This window comes from Triticum dicoccoides, chromosome 1B (assembly GCF_002162155.2).
Source record: "Triticum dicoccoides isolate Atlit2015 ecotype Zavitan chromosome 1B, WEW_v2.0, whole genome shotgun sequence".
In the NCBI taxonomy this organism is placed as follows: Eukaryota; Viridiplantae; Streptophyta; class Magnoliopsida; order Poales; family Poaceae; genus Triticum; species Triticum dicoccoides.
In genome coordinates, this window is record NC_041381.1 from 589,923,939 (window position 1) to 589,933,422 (window position 9,484).

Here is a 9,484-nt window from a genome sequence, read left to right on the forward strand (position 1 = left end):
TGTTCCCTTTTAGCGTTTCTTTCCGTTGTTGCTGCACTCCCTTTTGGGCGTTCATTTCATGCCCGGGATCTTGCAAATTGTGCCTGTGCCGAGCTTGCTTTAGAGTACGGGCTGCGGAGACGTCGAGGACCTCAAGGTGAGACACGTTCGATTAAAGACGCAGGACTCCTCTCCCCGTCAATCTCTCGCTGCTTCTGCTCACCATCCCTCTCTCTGACCGCTGCAGGTCACCGATGTTGTGGAGCTGGACAAGGTTTCCACGCAGTTCATCGACCACCTGTTCTTCCTGGAGAAGGTGAGCAATCTTCATCAATCCATCAAGCTAGCTCTTCGTCATGCATGGAGATTGATTGCAGACAATCCTTTCTCTGTTGGTTACAAATTCCAGGTCTAGAGATGATTTACTCTACCAGGCGGCAGCACTCGAAGCACACAGGATCCTGAACCTCAACAACGACCCCTACTTTTCTGGGCCCTAATGTAAGATCAATCACGCCTGTTACTTAGTTTTCCAGTTGGATTCACTTAGCTCACTTGGATCATAGGTAGTTCTTCCTCTAATTAACCATAGAAAAGTTTTTATGAATTATGAAATGTTTGCTTATTGTTTCTGCAATATGATGTTTGTGCTTACCATCTTCTATTGTTTCCTATGTTTTTCTCAGTTATTCAAAGAACACTACATGTCACATGAATTCAAAATTACTTCTCTGGAGGTAATTATTAGAACCAGCTTCTTGAGTTTGCTTGCTTAGCATGTAGTAGTATGCTGATTTCATCGATTACAGTATGAATGCTTATAAAATGATGATTCTATCGATTTTGTGGGATTTTGTGATTCCTATGGAATTAAGATTAAGAGCCCACCTATTGGCCTGGCCCTAATGTAAGATCAATCACGCCTGTTACTTAGTTTTCCAGTTGGATTCACTTAGCTCACTTGGATCATAGGTAGTTCTTCCTCTAATTAACCATAGAAAAGTTTTTATGAATTGTGAAATGTTTGCTTGTTGTTTCTGCAATATGATGTTTGTGCTTACCATCTTCTATTGTTTCCTATGTTTTTCTCAGTTATTCAAAGAACACTACATGTCACATGAATTCAAAATTACTTCTCTGGAGGTAATTATTAGAACCAGCTTCTTGAGTTTGCTTGCTTAGCATGTAGTAGTATGCTGATTTCATCGATTATAGTATGAATGCTTATAAAATGATGATTCTATCGATTTTGTGGGATTTTGCGATTCCTATGGAATTAAGATTAAGAGCCCACCTATTGGCCTAGCCCTAACGTAAGATCAATCACGCCTGTTACTTAGTTTTCCACTTGGATTCACTTAGCTCACTTGGATCATAGGTAGTTCTTCCTCTAATTAACCATAGAAAAGTTTTTATGAATTGTGAAATGTTTGCTTGTGTTTCTGCAATATGATGTTTGTGCTTACCATCTTCTATTGTTTCCTACGTTTTTCTCAGTTATTCAAAGAACACTACATGTCACATGAATTCAAAATTACTTCTCTGGAGGTAATTATTAGAACCAGCTTCTTGAGTTTGCTTGCTTAGCATGTAGTAGTATGCTGATTTCATCGATTACAGTATGAATGCTTATAAAATGATGATTCTATCGATTTTGTGGGATTTTGCGATTCCTATGGAATTAAGATTAAGAGCCCACCTATTGGCCTGGCCCTATTTAATATTTTTGGTGCACTCCTATTTCATAAATGAAGCAGTAGGCAATTATGTATGAATGTTTCAACAGAACTAGAATTAGTAAACGGTTGTCTGCTAATGATATTCGCTGCCTCAATTTTGGCCTACCTTTTGGGCAATGCCATCTCCACAAATCTAAGCCCAATATTTTGAATATACATTCCATCGTTATTTGGGACCGCTGTTCTTAGTTCCGTGACTTTTTGGCTCTGTAGGTCTGAAGGCAAAATTTTAATACATCTAAGATGTCCATCCATTTTTTGTTCTTTGAACTGTTGTTTGTGCCATAGATTACTTTTAAGTTTGCCTTGCCAGTCACAGTTTCAGTTTATGATGGGCCTTGGAGTTGAGAAGCTACAGTTTTATTGATGCTTGAAGATTTTATAAATGGCATCTGCGGAACATCTAAAAGAATTTTTTAGTGTGTATTTTTTTAGTTATCATTCGTTCTATCTTTATCTTCAGTTCTTCAGTCTTATCTTGGTGGTGGGGGATTGTTGTATAAGTCTGTCAATATTTCTCAATATCCTACTTAATTCATTCATTCTTTTTATCTCGTCCCTAATTAATTCATCCATTCATACAGTTTTATTGATGCTTGAAGATTTTATAAATGGCATCTGCAGAACATCTAAAAGAATTTTTTAGTGTGTATTTTTTCAGTTATCATTCATTCTATCTTTATCTTCAGTTCTTCAGTCTTATCTTGGAGGTAGGGGATTGTTGTATAAGTCTGTCAATATTTCTCAATATCCTAATTAATTCATCCATTCTTTGTATCTCGTCCCTGAACTACATGAGGCGGTTTTTTCCGGAGTTGCTTTATTTATTCCATTACTTCTCCGGATTTGGCCGGAGTCCTTTGCTTCAAGCTCTTGCCCCTGATGGAAATTTTTTATGTTTTTTGGCAGTGTCGCCTCAATATAAATACTAAGTTCCCCGTTCACTAGATTTTAATGTTTCATGAAGATGGTCTGGTTTTCACCTTAGGTTCAGTTACATGCATTTTGTTGCATGCATTGTTTTTTGATCTATGTCGCTCTATGGGATGCGTTTGTTTTTTCCAGTTGTTCACTTCTTTTTTTGTTCTTGTGCTATTTTCATAACTGGGATCCATAACACTCACTCTTTTTTGTGTGTAATCTATGGTCATCCAGAAATACCAAGGAAGACTGGTGGGACTATGGTTTGGCAAGGAGAGCTTTACTAGGACTGAGTATGACGAACAAGTATGGATGCAAGAAATTTCTCCTGAAAATAGGACTTGAGGTTGGTACGACGTCCTACTTATATTAAAGACGAACGTCGTCGATGATCTGTACATGATAGTTTGCCTCAATGACCTCTGAGAGGTTCATAGGTCCTAATTGAGGTTATCTTCAATTCATTAGTTTTTATCTCTGCTATGTTAGCTCTTTTGCGAGGGTCCAAATTGCTTACCGCTTTAGAAGGAACACACTTCTAGCTATTTCTAAAGCTATTAGATCAAAAGATTAAATAACTTTGGTTGTGATGATGATAAATAAGCTCTTTGGATAGTAGAGTATGCCAAGAAACTCTTGACTCCCTTTATCATATAGCTCGGCTCTCTCCTATTTTCACGACTGGTCTAGCTTGCCTGATTGTGCCTCCATAATTTAGAGAAGTTTTTAATATGCCATTCTCAAAATATCTTATGTCCTTCCTGTTATGTAGTGGCGAAGAAACAAGGGCTTCCCCAATATTATGTGCTTATTTCTGCAGTATTTCATATGCAACAGTTCTACTAACGTTTAATGATTCATTCTTATTAAAGTAAGCAAGTAAGAACCATGTTGTATCCACCCATTTGGTGCAGATATTCTCCATGTTTGATGGCCATGACCGAGGTTTGATGTTTTTGTATTTGCTGGGATTTGATAGGACCAGGAGTCCAGGACCATGATACTCGTAGTATTGTTCCATGGCACCGACAGGTACGTCATATATTTGATGATGCAGCCCCTACCTTTTTGTAATTTTTATTTATGAGGCATCTCCTATCTTTGGCTTGGGGTTATTTTTGGCAGGCCTATTGTTTGCTGCTTGTGATGATTGACAGAGGTTTTGGGTCTATGTTTAAGCCTCGGTGAGGTTTTGGGTCTCTGTTTAATCCTTGGTTCATGAGGATCCATATATAGGTGGTTCATATGTTAATTGGTTATGATTTCCTTGTGTTGATTGGTGGCCTTCGACGGATTCGTGCAACTATATGCATTACTCATGTTTGTTGCTTTCCCAGTGAAACATATCACATGCTCAGCAAGAAAACAAAGTCTCAGCCTACTACCTGCAAGACTTTAGTCTTTAATGACTAAATGAACGGATCACATGTAAGACAGTTTCTAAAATCGTTTCCTATGTTGTATCCTCAGATGCACTGCTCGGGCCTTGCTCGCCTTGCATACAAATGTCATCCTTTAATTGTTTTGTGTTTGTCCTTATGGTTTACTGAGTATAAATGTCGGTGTTGTGTTATTGATATGTGCATTCTCCTTTAAGATTGTACATGCCCTGTTTGTCATCACCACTCTCGACATATATAGCTCACTTTACCGAAAGTTTATATCCTGCTCAAAATTTAAAGAATAGATGTGCTCGATTTCTTCAACACATCCTATGATTATCTATTCTTTATTTTCCAGTATTGATCACCCTTATCAACGCATTACTGGTATGTTGAACACGATGTGATACAGAAAACAAATAAAGGTTGTCTTTCAAGATATAGAGCATATTGGCCAAGCCTGGACAAAAAACATCAAAATGTAGCATGGTAACTTAGTGTTAGTTTGCTTATGTATTGTTTGATACATATGAACAATGAGCTCAAGAGGACTTTATTTATCTACTGTTGTATACTTCAATATCACTTGTGGATATGCCTTTGAATGTCCACATCTAATTGCTTTATCATCCCCAACATCCAGGATACATAGATGGGGAATGCCATTGCTCAAAGGCGAGCATACGTGACCTTGTTGAAGGAGTTTTGCCCTCCGTTTGTGTCTCAAATGTCGATGATGCCCTCTGTGCTATCACTCGCATGTCCTTTTTATTTTGTTTATTCAGCGAATGTTGGATTAGACAAGGATTTATTCACGTTGGATCTGTACAACTATGGACTATTCATGCAATTTTTTATTCAAACTTTGAAATGAGAGAATTGGATGCTGGGTTGTTGCATGTTTTTTCTTGATGTTAGATTATCTATTGCCATTTTTATGTGTTCTGAACTGGTGCATAGGCTCTTGCTTTTGAGTGATCAGTTTTTGCTATGTCTATTGCCTATATATCATGACGGCTCTTCCCTGAAGGAGTACCATCTCTATATTAACTTTTTTGTGTTTGTAATTTTTTTATACTTAAAATACTTCAACGGTTGTATAAACAGATTGAACATGACCAGACCCGACAACTATGCTGCCGGGTGCGGCAAGCCGCACTTCCTATCTGGTAACATAGATTACCAAGCTTCGTTCGTGCCTACCTTTTCTCCGGTACGCATACTATGCACTTTCCTGCCTACATTTCCTCTGGTATATTCTAGAGTTTGCGTAGCTTTATATAGCGCTTTAGTTTCTCGTCACGGTGGCAGGGTTCGCACCAACGAAAGCTACCCAATTCCCCTCTCGTAAAACTCATAAGACTTTGAAGATTTCAAGTTATTAGTCTCCCCTTTTTGTCTTAAAATACTGCAAGTGTACAACTGTCTACTCGTGTTTGTCTCTATCAACTGGATGTATAAATTCTCGTCTACTATCTCATGGTAGATTACCTTTTCTCTAGTACTCCCTCCGTCCGAAAATACTTGTCATCAAAATGGATAAGAAGAAATGTATCTAGAACTAAAATATGTCTAGATACCCTCTTTTATCCATTTTGATGACAAGTATTTCCGGACTGAAGGAGTATAATACTGCATGGAGTCTCCTATCCACATTTTATATCTAGTCTAAGCATCTACAACCTGACCTCACATATCATCCTCAAACTTCGGACGAACGGCCCGACCAGTGACCGTCATGAAAAATGCGACCCAACCGCACCACTCAAATCCAACTCATATTTGGGACGGATATAGGGTATTTGTCACACCGGGTCTGACAAAGAGAGCGCACCCAAATCCCTCCAAATTAATATAGTCCATCAAATCAATCTTTCACCCCCCGCGTATGTCCCTCATTTCCTATGGTCGAGCTATCGTCGTCATCCACCTTTGCTCACCGCCTGTCGTTGTAGATGTTGTCGCCAAGTACACCGCCGCCCTCGTCCGCTGTCGTAGATGTCGCGTTGAGAATTCCACCCCTCACCGCCGACATGGATGATGCCTTGGTGGAGTCAGTGGGGGTTACCGGGTTAGTTGCAAGGCGGAGAACGTCGTCCGGAGTGAGCGGCGCGCCCGACATTGCAAGCGGGAAACTGCGACCAAGGAGGTGGCCCACATCGAAGTGGCTTGGGGCGAAGGAAAAAAAGATCAACACACCCAAAGAAAGCGTGACCGCAGTCGCGAGCGCCGAATGATTCATTCTTGTATCGCCTATCTATAAACCGTCATATATTATTCTGGCATGTCTTGAATTGTTGAATTATGGTTTTTTCTGTTTTGTTGCATTGTTGAATCGATGATGAATCCATGATATATGATGGACGTGCATGAAATTGCATGGATTCGAGAGTTTGGATAGGAGAGGAGTGGCTGTGCGAGGGGCCATCCAATCCAATTATGGATGCTCAAAACATAGAGTTCCCTGGCTACACATTTTCTAGCCTAATCTAGAGTTTGCTTAGCTTAGTCTCTACTCCTAATGTCTCAATTGGTAGGTCGCGTTTCGGGTTTTATTTTCGTCCCACCTCACCCGGTCTTTTTTGGTACTTCTTTGGTACTTGCTCCCACCTCCCGCTCAGCCGAAACGGTTTATTTTCGTACTCCCTCCCACCTCCCAGGTAGCTCCCTCCACACACAAAAAATCGAACCAACCAATCTCTACTCCTAATGGAGCAGTTGGTAGTCTTCGCCGGTCAATTTTCGTCCCACCACTTTCGTCCGGTTTTTTTCGTAGGTTAACTGTCGTAGATTTTTTTCGTCGCCTCCCCCACTTCATCGGTTTATTTTCACTTCACCCTCTCACACAACGAAAAAAACTGAACGGATCAGAACTTTTCATACTGACGCAAATTATTTAGTAATGTCTTTATGTAAAAGAATCAATCACAATCAATCTCTAAAGATCAAATCTAAATTAATTAATCTTCATAACGTTTGTTTCCTTTCGAATCACGTCCATAACTTTCCTTCCTTGTTTGGGCAGAAACTGTTTGGTAGCAGAGATTAGGAAGCTTTCTATGAGTGTAGTAATAGGAAGTATTCTTTTTCTTGATGATTCGTTTCCATGCATGATGATAGTAAATTATGCCAACATTCACCACTATTTATCAATGTCATCAATCGTATCCATTTCTACCAGTTTTAAGGGAATCTGCTCGCTATGTCTTTTTTAAGGGGATCCGCTCGCTAAGTCGTCGTCGCATGTTATTTTCACAAACAATCTCTACTCCTAATGGAGCAGTTGGTAGCCTCGTACGGTTTATTTTTGTCCTCCTCCCACCTCCCCTGGTTTTTTTTCATCCTCTCTCCCACCTCCCAATTTTGTTAGTTTTTTTTGTCGGTTTTTACTTGCCCCCTCTCACCTCCCAATTTCGTCCGGTTTTTATTCGTCCCACCTCCCACCACCCCTTCGTACTGGTTCTTTTTCTCTCCACTCTTTCCTTGCAAACCAATAATTTCCTAACATACAAAAGATCACGAATCTATCTTTCCTTACCCGAACCAATCACGCCCTACATCAGTGCATTTCTTTATTAAGAAAACTAACACGTAAATCTTAACGCATTGCAAAAAAATCCCGTTATGGACCTAATTAATTTATTATGAAATCTATACGTGGTCGCATTGGTTCTTTTTCTCTCCACTCTTTCCTTGCAAACCACTAATTTCCTAACATACAAAAGATCACGAATCTATCTTTCCTTATCCGAATCAATCGATCCCTACATCAGTGCATTTCTTTATTAAGAAAACTAACACGTAAATCTTAACGCATTATAAAGAAATCCCGTTATGGACCTAATTAATTTATTATGGAATCTGTACGTGGTCGCATCTCTCCCCTCGTGAAAAAATCGCATCCATCTCCCGTTAAAAAGGAAAAGAGAACATGAACGATCAATCCCACACCCTGCATCTCAGTAGCAAAAAATCTCCCCCGCCTCTGCTACTGCGCCTCGTCGTGTGCCCGGCTCGACCCATGCCTCGCCTGCATGGCTGGACGCCGCCGTCTCCACCGCCACGTACAAGAAAACGGTGGGCAGAACCATCCATTCAAACCGCACACCCCCACCCTCCTCCGCAATCCCTAGCCCCGCATCACCCTATCGCTTTCTCGCCTCTCTTTCCCCTCGATGTAGATGGTGCCGAGCGGCGGCCTCGAGCACCGGCAGTGCCGCCCTCTCTATCTTTGCTGCGTCGAGAGATGGGCCGAGGCTATCGTCGGTTCACCGCCCACGATTGGGCCGCCTCCGGTTGTCGCGCACCACCGGCTCCACCTAACGTGCCCGACCCTCTCCGCTTTCGACCTTCCGGTGACCACATTCCTCCGCGCCTCCATCCATCATCCACAAGGCCACTCCCTGCACCCACCCTCCTAAATTCTCCATACCGGCGGACAATCACCGAAGATCCAAGTTGGCCCGATATCAATTTTCTTACATGCTTTCTTTATCAGTTGGTGATGGGAATGGGTTCCAATTTCTCTCTCTGACTGTGGATTCGCAGGCAAGAAGCGCTTCTACATGCATCCTCCTGTCGGTCCCTAAAGTACCAAGGTAAATGGTTGATGTTGCGTTTGTCTAGGATGATATATGTTGGCTCTGTTCCGGTTCATCCGGGCAGTTTGGTGACTAATTTACTGATAATTTAATTATATTAATTAAATGAGTCGGGTGTATCATCGTGCATTTATCTTGCCAGTAATGTTCTGTGATGCTCTGATGCACTTTGGGAATTGGTTATCTTGTCTTCAGTGCAGAACATTTGTTTATTAATGCATGAGAAGAATCCTTGTTACTACCTTGAACCTGTTTTATAATTCATATTGTTATGCACTAGCGCGTGTGCGTGTGAAATAGATGGATTATGGTCCCGTACCCAATAAGATGGATATGTGTGTGTGTTAGAGAGAGAGAGAGGGAGAGGGGGAGAGAGAGTGAGGAGGAGGGAGGGAGAAAGTGTGTGTGAGAATTTGATGGTAAAAAGGTCGTCAATGTCACTTGATATGTATGAGAATATTAAATGTAATATTAACATAATTGATATTGAACTCTTAAAATTAATGTGGCCCCGTTACAACGCACGGGTGTTCTTCTAGTGCTTTATTAGTTTCTCGATCACATCGTGGTGCCGGTAGGGCCTGGCACCGACGAAAGCCCCACCGAATTCCTCTCCGAAAACTTCCAAAGCTGAATTATTAAAGGTGAGCTGCATCACACCGCCACGATTTCGGGAAGGCGCAGGGGCTCCACTGCATTTTGTCTTCCCCCGAGCCCGAGCCGAGGGAGGAGAAAACAGCCCGAGACAGTGCAAGCCGTCCACCTCCGCGGCCCGCCCCCCCTCTCTGTCCTCTCCTTGTGGCCTCCCACGCCCCGCATTCCCCCATCCCCCTCCCCCAGATCCGGCCGCCCGACGCCGCCG

At 41.6% G+C, this 9,484-nt stretch overlaps 1 long non-coding RNA gene across 3 annotated transcripts; it reads left to right on the forward strand.

Moving 5' to 3' along the window:
* Positions 1–441: 441 nt before the first annotated feature.
* On the forward strand, positions 442–4,927 carry LOC119309500. Of its 3 annotated transcripts, none has more exons than XR_005150527.1 (6): positions 442–480; positions 1,477–1,527; positions 3,554–3,671; positions 3,765–3,875; positions 3,977–4,067; positions 4,665–4,927. It is a non-coding gene; the product is annotated as an uncharacterized LOC119309500 (long non-coding RNA). The 3 variants fall into 3 exon arrangements; XR_005150528.1 differs by having other exon boundaries at positions 3,765–3,823; XR_005150526.1 differs by lacking the exon at positions 3,765–3,875.
* The last annotated feature ends 4,557 nt before the right edge of the window (positions 4,928–9,484 follow it).